The 16673-nt window shown below is 40.3% G+C and overlaps 1 long non-coding RNA gene and 1 pseudogene across 2 annotated transcripts in view; both read left to right on the top strand.

The window, feature by feature from the left end:
* Nucleotides 1–16673, top strand: part of LOC307191263 — a 214226-nt gene that overhangs the window by 165560 nt on the left and 31993 nt on the right. The window contains exon 4 of the long non-coding RNA XR_013829675.1: nt 6382–6488. This is a non-coding gene — a long non-coding RNA (uncharacterized lncRNA). The remainder of the gene's footprint in view (nt 1–6381; nt 6489–16673) is intronic.
* Nucleotides 7312–8413, top strand: LOC307191641 (heterogeneous nuclear ribonucleoprotein A3-like; annotated as a pseudogene). Its single transcript has 2 exons — nt 7312–7594; nt 7806–8413. The product of its transcript is annotated as a heterogeneous nuclear ribonucleoprotein A3-like (transcript).

Below are 16673 nucleotides of genomic sequence, written 5' to 3'. Positions count from 1 at the left end.
ACAAATCACTGCAAAGTGAGAAGAGCCACCCCACTCCCGCTGAGGATAGATAAAGTATAAACCTGATAGGGTGTAGACTTTTTGAGTTGGAAGAATGGTAAACTTATTATATGTTCCAACCCACCCCTCTCCATTGTCAGTCAACAAATATTTTTTGATATTCTCCTAAATCTTTTTTTACACTGATGATTGGCTTTAGGAACTTTTTATTTTTCCTTTTTTCTTTTTCTTCCAGTCTTATTGAGATATAATATACAACACTATATAAGTTTAAGATGTACAGCATAATGATTTGATTTACATACATCATGAAATGATTACCACAATTAGATTAGTGAAATCCATCACTTCATATAGATACAAAATTAAAGAAATAGAAAGATTTTTCCTTGTGATGAGAACTCTTAAGATTCACTCTCTTTACAACTTTCATAAATAACACGCAGCAGTATTACTTATATTTATCATGTTGTACATTATATCCCTAGTACTTATTTATCTTATAACTGAAAGTTTGTACCTTTTGACTACCTTCATCCAGTTACCTCTCTCCCCAGCCCCACTCTGGTAACCACAAATCTGATCTCTTTTTCTGTGAGTTTGTTTGTTTGTTTTTGAGGCATACTTGACCTACAACACATTGTTAGTTCCTGGTACACAACATAGTGATTCAATATTTCTATACATTTCAAAATTATCACTATTATAAGTCTAGTTACCATCTGTCACTATACAAATATACTACATAACTGTTAACTGTATTTCCCACAATGTACACTTCATCCCTATGACTCATTTACTTTGTAACTGGAAGTTTGTACCTCTTAATCTCCCTCACCTATTTCTCTCCTCTTCCAACTTCCCTCCCCTCTGGCAACTGCCTGTTCGTTCTCTGTATCTATGACTCTGTTTCTGTTTGGTTATATTTGTTCATTTGTTTTGTCTTTTAGATTCCACATATAAGTGAAATCATACAGTATTTTTCTTTCTCTGTCTGACTTACCTCACTTCACATAATTCCCTCTAGGTCCATCCACTTTGTCACAAATGGCAAGATCTCTTTTCTTTCTATGGCTGAGTAATTTTCCACTTTGTGTGTGTGTGTGTGTGTGTGTGTATCTATGTATACCACATCGTCTTTACCCATTTATCTATTGATGGGCACTTAGGTTTCTTCCATATCATGGCTGGTGTAAATAATGCTGCACAGGAGTGCATGTATCTTTTTGAATTAGTGTTTTTTGTTTTTGTTTTTGTTTTTCGGATAAATAGCCAGGAGTGGAGTTGCTGGATTAGGAACTCTTTTTAAGTAGCTGGTGAAAAAGTACATTTTAACCCAATATCAACTGGAATGAGAGCAGATTCCTAATTAGAGACCTCCCACTCAATAAACACATTTAAAATGATGATGAATATCATACTACAGACGTTTGCAGCTCCAGAAAACACAGGATTTAACTCCAACATGCAACTGCAGAATAACAGAAGTCATTCCAGTTGCCCTTGAACTTTCCAATAAATCACAAATGTGCTTGTGCTAATTACCTATCGACAGGCACATCTAATAATCTTATCCACTTTTCAAGTTTACAACTGTTATTTATTTACATCAGCACTATTTGAATCTGGTGAAATTTGGGCATTTGGAAAATGAATTCCTCTAAACAGTTACTTCTCCCTGAGAATCTGATACCACAGAGAATGGTAATTTTTGGCATAAGTGTTCTAGGGAGAGTCAGGGAATGGAGAAGAGATCTAGCCCAAGATTTCTATATGCTTTAAATTTCTCTGAATCAAGACATAACAAAGTACAGAGTATCATTTCCTGATCCTTTCAACACACACACACACACACACACACACACACACACACACAAAATCACTAAAATAGTCTCAATTAGAGTCAGTGAAAATAAAGTCCTGGGTTAGCACAGTGAGTTTTAAAAAATAATAAAAAATACTTACCAAGGTGTCATGATCCCATCTTATTGTTGATTCATCTTTTTCATTCTAAATCCCTATTTTCTGTTTATAACTTACTCCAAAATGTTCCTTTTGACCTTTGGGTCTGATATTTCTCTTGCCTTGTCTCAATCCAAAGGTGAATTTATTTGCAATTTGAACTAAATATCTTCAGTTATTTCAGTTACTTGAGTTTGAAGAAAATACCTGCTTTGTGCTTTCAGAAATCGTTCAGATTTTTTTTCCAAATATTTTAAGTTCAAATAGCTTAAAAATGACTTTGTTGGGCTTCCCTGGTGGCGCAGTGGTCGCGAATCTGCCTGCTAATGCAGGGGACACGGGTTCGAGCCCTGGTCTGGGAGGATCCCACATGCCGTGGAGCAACTAAGCCTGTGAGCCACAACTACTGAGCCTGCGCGTCTGGAGCCTGTGCTCCACAACAAGAGAGGCCGTGATAGTGAGAGGCCCGCGCACTGCAATGAAGAGTGGCCCCCGCTTGCCACAACTAGAGAAAGCCCTCGCACAGAAACGAAGACACAACACAGCAAAAATAAATAAATAAATATTTTTTAAAATGAATTTGTTTTGAAGCTATAGAATTAGAATGGCTGTACTAAAGATCCAATTTGAAAGGAGTTGGTTAAGAAATTTGGATTAAAGAACCAGAAATGATGAGGCTCCGTAGCATGTAATTACTTGGAGGCAGGTACACATCCTCTCCCATCAGCTGTCTTGCACATGCATGTGACAGTAGTAACAAGAGAGGTCAAAACCTACCCCCAAAAATCAATTTAAAGTGCATGTCTGACTTTTAAAGGTTTGACATAATAATAAAACGGTCCCAATTCCCACAAAGGACATATTCATATGCAAGGAACATCCATGTGATTTTTGCTGGAACTTGGATAATATGATGCAAAATACACTACTGGGACTTGAATCCTCTGGATTCTTGCTCAGGTTTTCTTCTGACTTTTACTTATGACTCTAAGTTGGGCCTCTAATCTTGCTTCATCATTCTGTCTACAAAATGAAAGATGACCTGATATGTGGTCATGCTGAAAAGAATTAACCATACCATCTATGCTTTTCAAGGGCATTCCTTTCAATAAATAACTTTATTTCACACCTACTGAAAGCCAGGCTCTGTGCTAATTAATGCTGTGGGTATGGAGATGGAGAAGACAAAGATGCTCACTCAGGAAATTCCCTGAATATGGGAGAGGATGATGAAGTATAATAGTATAGAATAAATATAAATATTGATTATTTTCAATAAAGACAGATAACTTGAGTCTATTGCTTTCACTAAAAGAAAGCAAAAGAGAGATAGACAAGTAGACAGAGAGTAGACAGATAAAGATACAGATCTAGACATAAATTCCTATATGCCTAAAATGGAAAATTTTTAAATTCTACATACTCACCATCAACCCCTCCTCACCTCCAGTCCTATCCAGGCCCTCCAGATAATAAACATACAATCTAAAGAAATCAGCATGCTCGCTAAACAAATGCATTTTTAGAACAAGTCCCTTAGCTGCTCCGTCATCCTCTTCCCAACCAGATTGTTTCCTCCAAGCCACTCCTACTCAGGAATTCTGGAGCTCTCAAAAAAGGGCCCATCCTAACAGTGCCTCCAGATAATTATAGGAAAAAAATTATCTGGTCCCTCTGTCTGAAATTAAACTCTTTGTCCTTCAGACTTCCAATGCATTTATACTTGCCTCTCCTAGAGCAACTACTGCTTTCCCTAGATTCTTTTTTTTAAAACATACATTTAATATTTATTTATTTTATTATTTATTTATTTTACTATTTTTGGCTGCGTGGCATCTTAGTTGCGGCACACAGGATAATTGTTGCAGCATGCTGGGTCTTTTGTTGCAGCACACGGGCTTCTCTCTACTTGTGGCATGCGGGTTTTCTCCCTTTAATTGTGGCGTGTGGGCTCCAGAGCACGTGGGCTCTGTAGTTTGCGTCATGCAGTCTCTCTAGTTGAGGTGTGCAGGCTCAGTAGTTGTGTCACGTGGGCTTAGTTGCCCCGCGGCATGTGGGATCTTAGTTGCTCGACCAGGGAGTGAACCCGTGTCCCCTGCATTGGAAGGTGGATTCTTTACCACTGGACCACCAGAGAAGTCTCTCCCTAGATTCTTTTTTTTTTTTTTTTTTTTTTTAATTTTTGCGGTACGCGGGCCTCTCACTGTTGTGGCCTCTCCCTTTGCGGAGCACAGGCTCCGGACGCGCAGGCTCAGCAGCCATGGCTTACGGGCCCAGCCGCTCTGCGGCATGTGGGATCTTTCCGGACCGGGGCACGAACCCATGTCCCCTGCATTGGCAGGCAGACTAAACCACTGCGCCACCAGGGAAGCCCCCTCTGTAGATTCTTAATCAGTTTTTTTCACATTTTAAAAATCATCCCTGGTGATGCAATGGATAAGCCTCCATGCTCCCAATGCAGGGGGCCTGGGTTCGATCCCTGGTCAGGGAACTAGATCCCACACGCATGCCGCAACTAAGAGTTCACATGCCACAACTAAGGAGCTGGCGAGCCACAACTAAAGAGCCCTAGAACCGCAAGTAAGGAGCCCGCCTGCCACAACTAAGACCCGGGGCAACCAAATAAATAAATAAATATTTTTTAAAATTAAATCATTGTACATCTTGCAGTCAATGGGTACATTTACTTTAAGGTTTCTTTTTTCCCAAGAATATGTTATTTATTTATTTTTTGGCTGCGTTGGGTCTTCGTTGCTATACACGGGCTTTCTCTAATTGCAGCGAGCTAGGGCTACTCTTCATTGCAGTGTATGGGCTTCTCATTGCGCTGGCTTCTCTTGTTTCAGAGCACAGGCTCTAGGCACACAGGCTTCAGTAGTTGTGGCACACAGGCTGAGTTGCTCTGTGGCACATGGGATCTTCCTGGACCAGGGATCAAACCTGTGTCCCCTGTATTGGCAGGCAGATTCTTAACCACTGCAGATTCTTCCCCATCAGGGAAGCCCCCCAAGAATATGTTATGAAATTGATGGTGCATCTTGTGCTGATTCATTAATTCAACAAACATTTTTTGAGCACCTGCTGTGTACTGGGCTCGATGCTAGGCACTTGGGCCATGTCTCACAGCCTTTGAAGACCTGTATCTCATGACAGTTTCAAAATTTATCAAATGCTAGGCAAATTCAAAGCAGCTGGAGAATATTGCTTCTAAAATCTGGATTCAAAATCTGTTGACTTCTTGATTTGGATTTTTACATGCATATTAAAGTGACTTTTAAAAATCTTACAATAATGTCATTCTAAATAAAGTGAGGTTTTGGAGCTGAGACGCAATGAACACATTACAGTGTGTGCTGTGGTAATGTAGAGCCGCTATCCACACAGATGGTATTGATTTTCATTTCCTGTGAAGCTGAATCAACATGTTGTGGCTAATGTCTACATAATTTAATGTATTGAATAAAATGTACCATTTCTCTCTACTGGGGGATAAAAGGTCTTACTTGACTGTGGTACCTTGTGCTCTGAAAGCCACAACAGACATGTTTAACAATCCTTAGTTATGAAAAATCAACCTAAGAAAATCTTTCCTGTTTCTTAAAAAAAACCATAATTTTTCTTTAACTCTTTTTTTTTTTTAATATCAGAGTAGAAGAAAGGAAAGGCAAGTGTTAATAGAATTTTCTCTTAGGCTAACGTGTTTTGCAGATAAAATTCCATTATGGTGCCAACATCGTAAGATAGCCACAAAATGCCTGGAAGGATATACAGCAAGAATCAACAAGCTAAGGCATCAGTACCAAATGGGATGCTCTGCTCCTCAGGGTGCATGGCAGGGCTAAGAGGGGCCCTCCCTTCCTGTGCCCCTCATCGGCCTCCCTCCTGGGTGACCAGGGCTCTCATCTGACTCTCTGACTGTCTGAAGCCACTCACTGCAGCACCTCCCATGTCAATCTCCTATGTTACAGTCTCTGCATTTATTAAAACGGAGACAATTATCCTCAGTCTGCCAACCTCACAAGATTTTTGTGGGGAATCAGATTAAATAACTTATGTGAAAACACTCATAAAATTGTAAAGTGTAATACAAATGTACATCATACTTTAAATGGTATTATGGTTTTCTTATTATCACTCAGTGTTTGGAGCATCTTGCTCCAAAATTACCTGCTCCCCTGACCATCAAAACTACGAGTCCTTTGAATCTGATTGGTCAGTGATTCAGTTTTCTGGCTGCAGAACCTTACAATAATGTGTGAATGAATGATAGTTTTTAAAAGGACATCAGAATTGATAAAATGTGATGGGAGAAAGCAGTTTTTGTATATTGGTATGTTGGCCATTTTATCACCATCAAACAAACAGTGGTTAACAACCACTAAAAGAATTTTGATTTTGCCCACTCATTTTCTTTTTCAGATCTCCCCAGAGAAGTGTCTTTCCTTGCTATTAGGTGATTCAACATTGGGAGAAGAGGGAGGACTGAAAGGAGGAGAGGCTCTTTGTCTATGGGGCAGGAGTTTAAGGTGAGTCAAATAACTGACTGAGTAGGTGTGAAAGCAAAGAGGGTTTAAGAAGTGTTGCTAAAGGCTATGTGTCCTCTTCAGAGGGTTGGTTAAGTATAAGTAAGGAGACTGAGCATATCAGATTTTTTTCAACTTCCAGGCTTTGACTGCTATACTGCTGTAAGACTGGACCACATGTGTCATAGCTTCATATCAACATTTATTTAACACTGAACTAATGCCAGATAATATATGTAATCACTTTTCATACATTATCCTATTTAATATTTACTCTCATCCCGCAAAACATGCTACTGCACCCAGTTTTATACATGAGGAAAACCCAGGCTTGAAGTTAGAGCCTACCACAGTAACACAACTAGGATGTTTCAAAGCCAGGACTTGAATTTCAGAGACTGACCTCTCAATCACTCACTGTACAACTTCATGCAAACCAGTACCCCTCCCCCATTGGTAGATTGTACAGGAGAAAGGACTTTGATCAGCTGTGATGAGGGATAGTAGGGGAGAAAAGTGGAGTCTTTAGTTTCCCTTCTCTAATCAAGTTGGTGCCTCAAGTTCAGGAAAGCAGAGTTGGAACAGCCCTCATTTGTGTAGGTTAGTGACAACTTTGCTATTTATTGTTAAAGAAGCTGAATAATGGTGTACCAGATGGTACACAGAAATAGCTTTTGAAATAACATTCAAAAAGAATACAAGAGCCAACACCTACATTCCCTACAAGCAAAAAAGGAAGCTGCCTACATGAAATTAAGTTATTTGACTACACTTAAAGTAGAGGCGATATTGAACTCAATTTGGAAGAGGTGAGTCCAGTCTCAAAATGCAGGGCCATGATCCAAAGGAACCAGAATAGTTGAGAAAACTGTTTATTGGTGGTCGGAGCTTTGAAACTACAGATGATAGCTTAAGAGAACATTTTGAGAAATGGGGCACACTTACAGATTATGTGGTGATACGAGACCCCCAAACAAAACGTTCCAGGGGCTTTGGTTTTGTGACTAACTCTTGTGTTGAAGAGGTGGATGCAGCAATGTGTGCTCAACCACACAAGGCTGATGCCCATCTAACAGTGAAGAAAATTTTTGTTGGTGGTATTAAAGAAGATACAGGGAAGCAGCTGCATAGCACAGGGAGATCAGCTCGGTGCTTTGTGACCACCTAGAGGCGTGGGATAGGGAGGGTGGGAGGGAGACGCAAGAGGGAGGAGATATGGGGATATATGTATACATATAGCTGATTCACTTTGTTATACCTCAGAAACTAACACAACATTGTAAAGCAATTATACTCCAATAAAGATGTTAAAAAAAAAAGATACAGAAGAATATAATTTGAGAGACTACTTTGAAAAGTATGGCAAGATTGAAACCATAGAAGTTATGGAAGACAGGCAGAGTGGAAAAAAGAGAAGATTTTCTTTTGTAACTTTTGATGATCATGATACAGTTGACAAAATTATTGTTCAGAAGTACCACACTATTAATGGGGATAAGTGTAAAGTGAAAAAGTCCCCTTTCTAAACAAGAAATGTAGTCTGTTGGATCACAAAGAGGTCGTGGAGGTGGATCTGGCAACGTTATGTGTGGTGGAGGAAACTTTGGAGGTGGTGGAGGTAACTTTGGCCGTGGTGGAAACTTTGGTGGAAGAGGAGGCTGGTGGTGGTAGACGTGGATATGGAAACCAAGGTGGTGGATATGGAGGCAGTGGTGGAGGATATGATGGTTACAATGAAGGAGGAAGTTTTGGAGGTAACTATGGTGGTGTTGGGAACTATAATGATTTTGGAAATTATAGTGGACAACAGCAATCAAATTATGGACCCATAAAGGGGGACAGTTTTGGTGGAAGAAGTCTGGGCAGTCCCTATGGTGGTGGTTATGGATCTGGTGGTGGAAGTGGTGGATGGTAGCAGAAGGTTCTAAAAACTCAGAAGAAAAGGGCTACATTTCTCAGCAGGAGAGAGAGCAAGGAGTTGTCAAGAAAACTGCAGGTTACTTTGAGACAGTCGTCCCCAAAGCATTAGAGCAACTGTAAAAATCTGCCACGGAAGGAATGATGATCCATAGTTAGAAACGGTACTGCAGCTTAACAGGAAACCCTTCTTGTTCAGGACTGTCACAGACACAGTTTGCAAAAAGTGCAGCTATTTATTAATGCAATGTAGTGTCAATTAGATGTACATTCCTGAGGTCTTTTATCTGTTGTAGCTTTGTCATTTTCTTTTCATTATATCAGGTATATTGCCCTGTAAATTGTGGTAGTCGTACCAGGAACAAAAAATTAAGGAATTTTTAACTTTTCAAAACAATAAAAATAAAGGAAGGGCATTCCCTGTTACAGATATCTTTGTAACTGGCAGATTAATTCATAAGTAATCCCAAATTTAGACATTATGATCAATCAAATCTACAGTCATATCTAGATGTTTCTCCTTTAACAACAATGGAAGGAAATTCTTTTTATTTTTTTGAAATTTCTAATTAAATAAATTAATACACAGAATTATGTCATGGGTAAACTATAAACAAAATTACCAGATACTTATCTGATTTATAGATAGTCTGCTAGGCTTAAGTTGATTCTATTGTCTTTGGATTCCTAACGATATCTAGTACACTGGCTTACCTATATAGATGACTATTGAATTAAAGAATGAACATGGACAGCTAACAGATTACAATACCTATATTTCTTCAGTAGAATATGATTCTTGGTTAACCGCTAATGCCGTTTTGCAAGGGACAGCTAAATTCTAGCCCTCAGTGGCTAGGCTCAAATGATAGACTAAATGTCCAAAGAAAACCTTCTAGTACAGCACAAGTTAATATGCTAAATAAAACATTTTAAATGTTTAAAATCTATAGCAAAGCTGTTGAGAAGTAAAGGATTCCTTTAGAGGCCAGAAATAAGAAAATAAGAGCCAACAGAGCCAACAGTGCTTGTTCAAACACTGGAGGCAACTTTTGCCCTACAGGTACTTGCTGAGGCTTTCTGGCTGAGAGCTGAGCTTCCCAGCCAGTGTGAAAATCCTGTCAACCCTTGGGGTGATCAGCTGGACTTGGGGCAGCTAGAGCTTCCACTAGGCTAATCACCTCCATCCAGATACGGCCTCTTCCAGGACTGAGGAGGACTGCTCAGGCACAGTGAGTGGGTGGGCCCACAGTCCTTCCAGAGGACAAGCCCTATAATGTCAGCTGCCCCTCAGCACTGCCTGAACTCACTGAGTACAGCCCAACAGGAGCTCTACAACCTGACATCAACTCCGTCAGCCAACTTCAGATGGACCATCGTGGACAGCAGTTCAGCCTGTGGAACTGTTGTAAGAGGTCATGATCCTGGTGCCCAAGGAGCCCCACCAAGACGAGAGTTTTGAAGCTGGGAAACTAGGCAGGGTCTTCTAGAATCCAAAGCTCCATGAGGTGCATCTCATCCGTCTTTACTCATGGAGGGTGTTTTAGTTTCCCAGGGCAGCCATGACACATGATCACAAACTGAGTGGCTGAAAACAACAGAAACTTATTCTCTCACAGTCCTGGAGGCTAGAAATCTGAAATCAGTTGGCAGGACCACGTTCCCTCTGAAGCCTCTAGGAAAAGACTCCTTCCTTGCCTCTTCCTAGTTTCTGGTGGCTCCCAGCAATCCTTAGCATACTTTGACTTGTAACTACATTATTCTAATCTCTGCCTCCATAGTCATATGGCCTTCTTCTCCGTGCATCTGTGTCTCTCTGTGTCCTCTCTTCTTGTCAGGACACCAGTCATTGGATTTACTGCCCACCCTAATCCAGCATGACCTCATCTTAATTAGTTGCATCTGCAAAGACCCTAGTTCCAAATAAGTTCACATAATGATGTTCCTGGTGGGCATCAGGGGGAGCACTTATTCAACCCACTACAGAATATATTTCTGTCTGTCTGTGGCTGATGTGCCCTTTTAGCGACATATCACTAGTATCTTCTCAAAGTGACTGCTATGATAATGCCTGAGCAGTTTACGAATTAGAGAAACGTTCAGTTGAATTGCATATAGCCATTTCAGGCAAAAAGGAAATATGATTAAACAATTTGAAAATATTTTGTTTAGAAATTTTCTATTTAATATCTTAAAGTAAGGTATAATGTATAATCTTAGTGTATACAATTTAACAACCCACATATCCATCAATAAGAGAATAGATATAAAAATTGAGATCAAACAATAGATTAAATACAACAATAAAAATAAACAAAACGCAGCTTTAGACGACAACACAGGTTAATCTCAAAGCCATAATGTTGAGCAAAAAAGGGCCGGTCACAGAAGCATACACGTAGATGTGATTCAGTTCATATGAAGTTCAGAAGCTCATGAAATTAAGTGATTTATTATTTAAGGATACATACATATGTGGTATAACCATAAAGAAAAGCAAGGGAATTCATACAACAGTATTCAGGATAGTGGTTACCTCTGAAAGGCAAGAGGTGATAGGATTAGGAAGGGACCCACGGCATAGGGAAATTCAGAGGTATTGTTATGTTCTATTTCTCAAACTGGGTGGAGGGTACATTGCTGTTCATTTTATTATTTTTTGCTGTACATTTACATTATATGCACTCTTCCATGTAAGTTCCAGAATGTAAAAGCCAACCTAAGGAAGGGCGTCATGCATCCAGTGAGAGCTTTGTGTTTATTTTTTTTAATATCCTCCATAGCTGATTCAACATAGAGAGTGTCTTGATATTATTTATGAGAATAAAGGATACATATAAGTGAAAATAGAATCATGAGAGTTTAATGACACCATGACTCTGGGATTTAGAGAAGTCCCACTAAATCCAGTTACCATCTCTTTGAGATGCTGAGCAGTGGCTGCCAACTAGAAATAGCACAAGGAAATTAATGGAGGGGAGGAGGTGGGACTTCAGAGGGATTAGCCAAAGGTATGTTGCACCACTTCCTGTTATTCACTGCATACGTCCAGAACTTCTCGAGCTTCGCCCTATCAGTTGCCCAAGTTGCCCATTGTTGGAAGAGTGGGGCAGAATAGCCAAAGACAGAGAAAGACCAGTTTGAAGGGAAACTATCCACAGCACCTTTAAAAATAACTCTGGTCAAAACTTGCAACCAATAGATAAATAAGTCCTGGAGATCTAACGTACAGTATAGTGAACATAGACAACAATATTGTATTATAATCATCAAACTTGCTAAGAGACTAGATCTTAATTATTCCCGCCACAAAAAAAGAAATAATAATTGTGTGACCTGATAGAGGTGCCAACTGATGCTACAATGGCAATCATATTACAATCTATAATCATATTATGTGTATCAAATCAACATATTGTACACCTTAAACTTATACAATGTTATATGTCAAATATCTTTCAATTAAATAAACAAAACTCTAGTCAGACTAGCACAGAGGGTCAGAGTCAAAGGAATCTATTGTTCCTTCTCTTGGTGTCAGGCTTCCTTACGGGGTGGGGGAGGCAGGTGTGGGAGAATTATTAAAAAAAAAAAGTTATATCTCAAAATAATTCATGTTGTCTAACCAAACAGTAAAGATAAATTAAAAACATCTATCTGCCTACCAACAATGCCGTTACCACAGACTCACCCCCCAGCCAATCTCCATAGCCCTATTATACACATTTATTAATTTCATGCAACTGGTAGCAATTCACGATAGTGACATGAAAAAATCTGGTACCAGAGTAGAAACGTATGCTCTCAAACCTTATTTAAAATCAAACTTTCTCATAGCTTGGTTTCCATTCAGCTCAACCTAATTTCTCTCAGGACCTGGGCCAGCAATCATACTAATTTGCATGACCACCACTGTTTAAACAGCCCCCTTAGTTTTCGATGAATGACCTTTTATGTACTATCAGACTTTTGATGCATAAATCAACTACCCTTATTCTCGTAGGCCTGGGGCAAGGGTGGAGAAGACTGACTGTAGCTACAAAGCTGCGTAACTAAAAGACAAAGGCATTAAAAGCAACCCTCCAAAAAGGAAAACAAAACTAGTGAAATGAGGCATACAGTAGGCCCTACTCAAAGCAAGAATATGTGCATGCAACTTTTTGATTGAGCTGCTGTATCTAGGCAGCAATATTTTTGTCTGTAGTTGGGCTACCACCCTTTCCAGCCTGATACCATTGTCCTAAAGGTCAATAATCATTTATTTATGCTGATTGAAAAGGAGTCTCAAAGGCAAAAAGGTAGCTGTACTTGAGCAATTTACATTCTAAGGGGGAAAACATGAGACAAACCAAAGGCAATGTGAGAGCCTTCCAGCCACTCACAGCCTTGGCAACTTAAAACATTAAGTATTTTTACTAAGGACCTACTGTTATAGCAAAGAGAACTCTACTCAGTACTCTATACAGTGAATATGGAGTTGGGTGGAGAAATGGAATCCACATGTATGGAGAGCATTATATATGAGTATGTAGAGGATGTCAAATATTTTACCTTCTCCTGTCAAATTTTCTAACTGCATTTCATTTAACCACCACTAAGAGAGGTTCTCCTTGCTGAGTTTTAAGAAATCTAGTGAAGAGTTGCCTTATCAACTTCTAGGGAGTGGAAACATTCAGAACTCATGCTGTCAGAGCAAAATAACTATTATGTTTCCTCCATAAAGCTAAATTAAATTATTAAGTCAGCAATTTTCAAATCGTGGACTCTGAAGACCCAGGGCTCTAAAAGGCATCAGTGGGGAATCCTTAAAAAGCACACACAGTAATCATATAAGACATTTAAATTAGAACAGCCTCTGTTTCTCCAACACAACTCTACAGTAAGAAACTTTAAGAAGTTTCTTCCTTAAAACAAGAAACAAAAACACAACAACTAAATCTAAGGCAAAAGGATACCATAACTTGAGAGTGTGTAATGGATTAGGCAGTGACTCCACAGGATCCTGTCCTAGGAGTAAATGGTACTTATATCAGACTTGCTTTCAAAAATAATTGGGGGAAAGGGTAAAGATAATGAAAGGTTTGAGTCTACTTAGTGTTGGCTACATCTCAAGTGCTGTATGTTTTGCTATATAGTCTCTCAGATTGCAAGGCCACTTTCAATTCCAAATAGCATTTCCTCTAGATTCAGAAAAGTAGACCTGCTTCTTCCATAGTCTGTGTCTGAGCCCTGAGAAGATTGACAATCACCATAAAATATTACTAAAAATATTTTAGATTTGGCAAATTTAACCACATTTTTGCCTTCTGAACAGTTTCTCTGAATTTAAATCTGAGGACATTTCAAGGAAAATTTAATTTTCACCTCTCTGATTAACTTGCACTTCATTTCTCATAATATTTTCTAAGATCTACTTTATAGCCAAAAAGAGAAATCAGCCTTTGGGTCTGTGAACGAGTAAACCATATTTTCCACAAAATAAGTGAACTAAAGTTAATTAAATGGTAACATGTTTTCAAACTCAAAACTCTTATAGAATTGATACTTTGCAAACCCTTACACTCATTCAGCTCATTTAAAGATCACCTATAGTGTACAAAGCCTTACACTACATAGTGGGTTGGTATAGAAAAATGAACAAAAAAATTGCCCTTGCTTTCACAAAGCTTCCTACCTCCTGGGGAAGGCCAGTGATACCAAACTAAAACAAAATGTAATAAATATGAAGGAAATGGGATTCAAAAAGTACAATAGGAGGTGCAAAGTATGAAACTGCCAATCACAATTGGGAGTGCCAATTTACAAGGACGGTTTCTTGGAGAAAATACCAATCTATTTGGGCCTCAAAGGATGTGTGGAGTTTTAACAGTAAAACAGGGAATGAAAGGCATCGCATGCAGTGACTAACATGACCAAAAACAAAGTGTGAGAATATATTTTGTACTGGAGGATGTAAAAAAATCTATTGGTGTGGCAGGAGTGAAGCTTACTTGGCCAAGAGGAAGATGTGGTAATAAAAATGTTGAAGTGGTAGTTTGGACCAGATTATAAAAGACCTTGAATGCCTTGCTGAGGAATTCGAACTTTTTAATTTAAATAATAGAATCATAGATGAAGATGGTGGAGTAGGAGGACATGGAGCTCCCTCCCACCACAAACACATCAAAAATACATCTACATGTGGAATAATTCTCCCAGAAAACTAACCGGAAGCCATCAGAAGAACTAAACAATCAAAGCTGCAAGAAAGATCTTCATGTAACCGGGTAGGACAGAAAAGAGGCATCGGGTCGGGAGCTGCACCCCAGGGAAGGGTCTGTAAGGAAGAGAAGGTTCACATGGGTGGACCCTCACCCTGGGGCGCCAACACGTCAAGCCACAATCTGGACATCACAGTCTTGGGATCCTGTGTGGAGGAGACAAGCCCCCGTGGCTGCTGGGAGAATCACTGGGACAGACAGAAGGGCTGGTGAAGCCTAGACTCCACTTGTGAGGAGTGTGTACATGCTGGCTTGCCAACAATCAAGGCAGAGAGAGCCTTGCACAGACAGCAGCCGACTCACTGCACATCCCAGTCTGAACAGGGTGAACACCCGAGGCCCACTCACTCCACACCACAGCCTGCTGTAAGATCTGGGCCAACTGAGAGCCCTGGGAAAAGATGCAGTCTAGTCATGCAGAGACAGACCAGGGGTTCTGGACTGTGATCTGGGTGGGGCGGCAGTGGCCAGTGTCAGTGCCCACAGGAGCACACAGCGGTTCCTCTCCCAGCAACAGTACCCCGGCTCCACCCGCCCACTCCACGCTGCAGCTTAGTGCTGGATCTGGGGAAAATAGGTGTTGGGTCAAAACTGCCACAGAGGCAGCCCAGATCTCTGGCAGAAGCACAGCCACCTCAATTGCTACAGCCACAGCGCCTCAACCCCCAGCCCCAGCCTACTCCACACCACAGCTTTGCACCAGATCTGGGACAGGCACAACAGAGGAAGGGATGCAACCTTGGGCTGCTTCTGAACAGAGCCACAGACGCCTACACAAGCAGTGCATAGGTTCTCTGTGAGCGCAAGGGCCTCACGTGCTACAGCAATTGCCTCCTTTGGGGCAGAGCATGCACTCAAGGGCAACAGAGCCTGATCAAGCCAACCCTCAGGGCTTCGTTCCAACAACTGGGGAGCAGACCCTGCCCCTGACAGGGCCACAACAGCCAAGGAGCAGGGAGCAAGTCCCGTCTCACACCCTGCTGAGGCTCTAGACCCTCCCTATCAAGGGAATAACAGCACACTCTGAGAAAAGAGCCAAAGTAGGATAAACTGACTCTTTTGATGTGTACTCAAAGGGATGTATAGGAGGGCAGGGGCAGAAGTCTAGAATGAGTCTTAGGCCTCTCCATGGCCATTATGTAAGATAGAAACAACCAGAGATTAGCAGAATTGAAGGAAAACATCACGACTTAGATTTGGAGCACTTGAGTTCCAGGTGCTAGGTAGATATCCATGGAGGAATGGCAAAAATACAGTTGATGAGCGGGTCTACTCCTCAGAAAAAAGACCAAAATAGAGCCATAGGTTTGGACAGGGCAAGGTTAAGGTATATGGGCATGATAACTAGACTAAAGTTTGGTGCACCTCTTTATTTTTTTTTAACATGACTATTTTCTTCCAGGTTTATTGAGATACAATTGACATGTAGCATTGTGTAAATTTAAGGTGTACAACGTGACAATTTGATATACAGACAGACTGTGAAATAATTACCACAATATGATTAGTTAACACATCCATCACTTCACATAGTTAACTTCTTTTCTGGTGCACCTGTTTGGACTGATATTCTTTCAATACCTGGTTGTATTAGTTTGCTGGAGCTGCCATGACAAAGTACTACAGACTGGGTGCCTTAAAAAAATAGAAATTTTTTTTCTCACAGTTCTGGAGACTAGAAGTCCAAGATTAAGGTGTCAACTGTTTTGATGCCTTCTGAGGCTTCTCCCCTTGGTTTGTAGATGGCCAACTTCCCCCTGTGTCTGAATACTGTCTTTCCTCTGTACATTTCTGTGTCCAAATTTATTCTTCTTAATAAGGGCAGCAGTAATATTGGATTAGGACTCACCTTAATGACATCATTTTAACTTAATTGCCTCTTTAAAGATCCTATCTCCAAATATATCACATTCTGAGGTACTAGGATTAGGACTTCAACATAGGCATTTTTTGGCGGGGGTGGGGGAGTGGGGGGAGGACATAATTCAGCCCATAGTCAGTATTATTGGAA

This window comes from Stenella coeruleoalba, assembly GCF_951394435.1.
Source record: "Stenella coeruleoalba genome assembly, chromosome: 9".
Lineage (NCBI taxonomy): Eukaryota > Metazoa > Chordata > Mammalia > Artiodactyla > Delphinidae > Stenella > Stenella coeruleoalba.
Note: the sequence above shows the minus strand (reverse complement) of the source record. Positions and strands in the feature narration are given on the sequence as shown.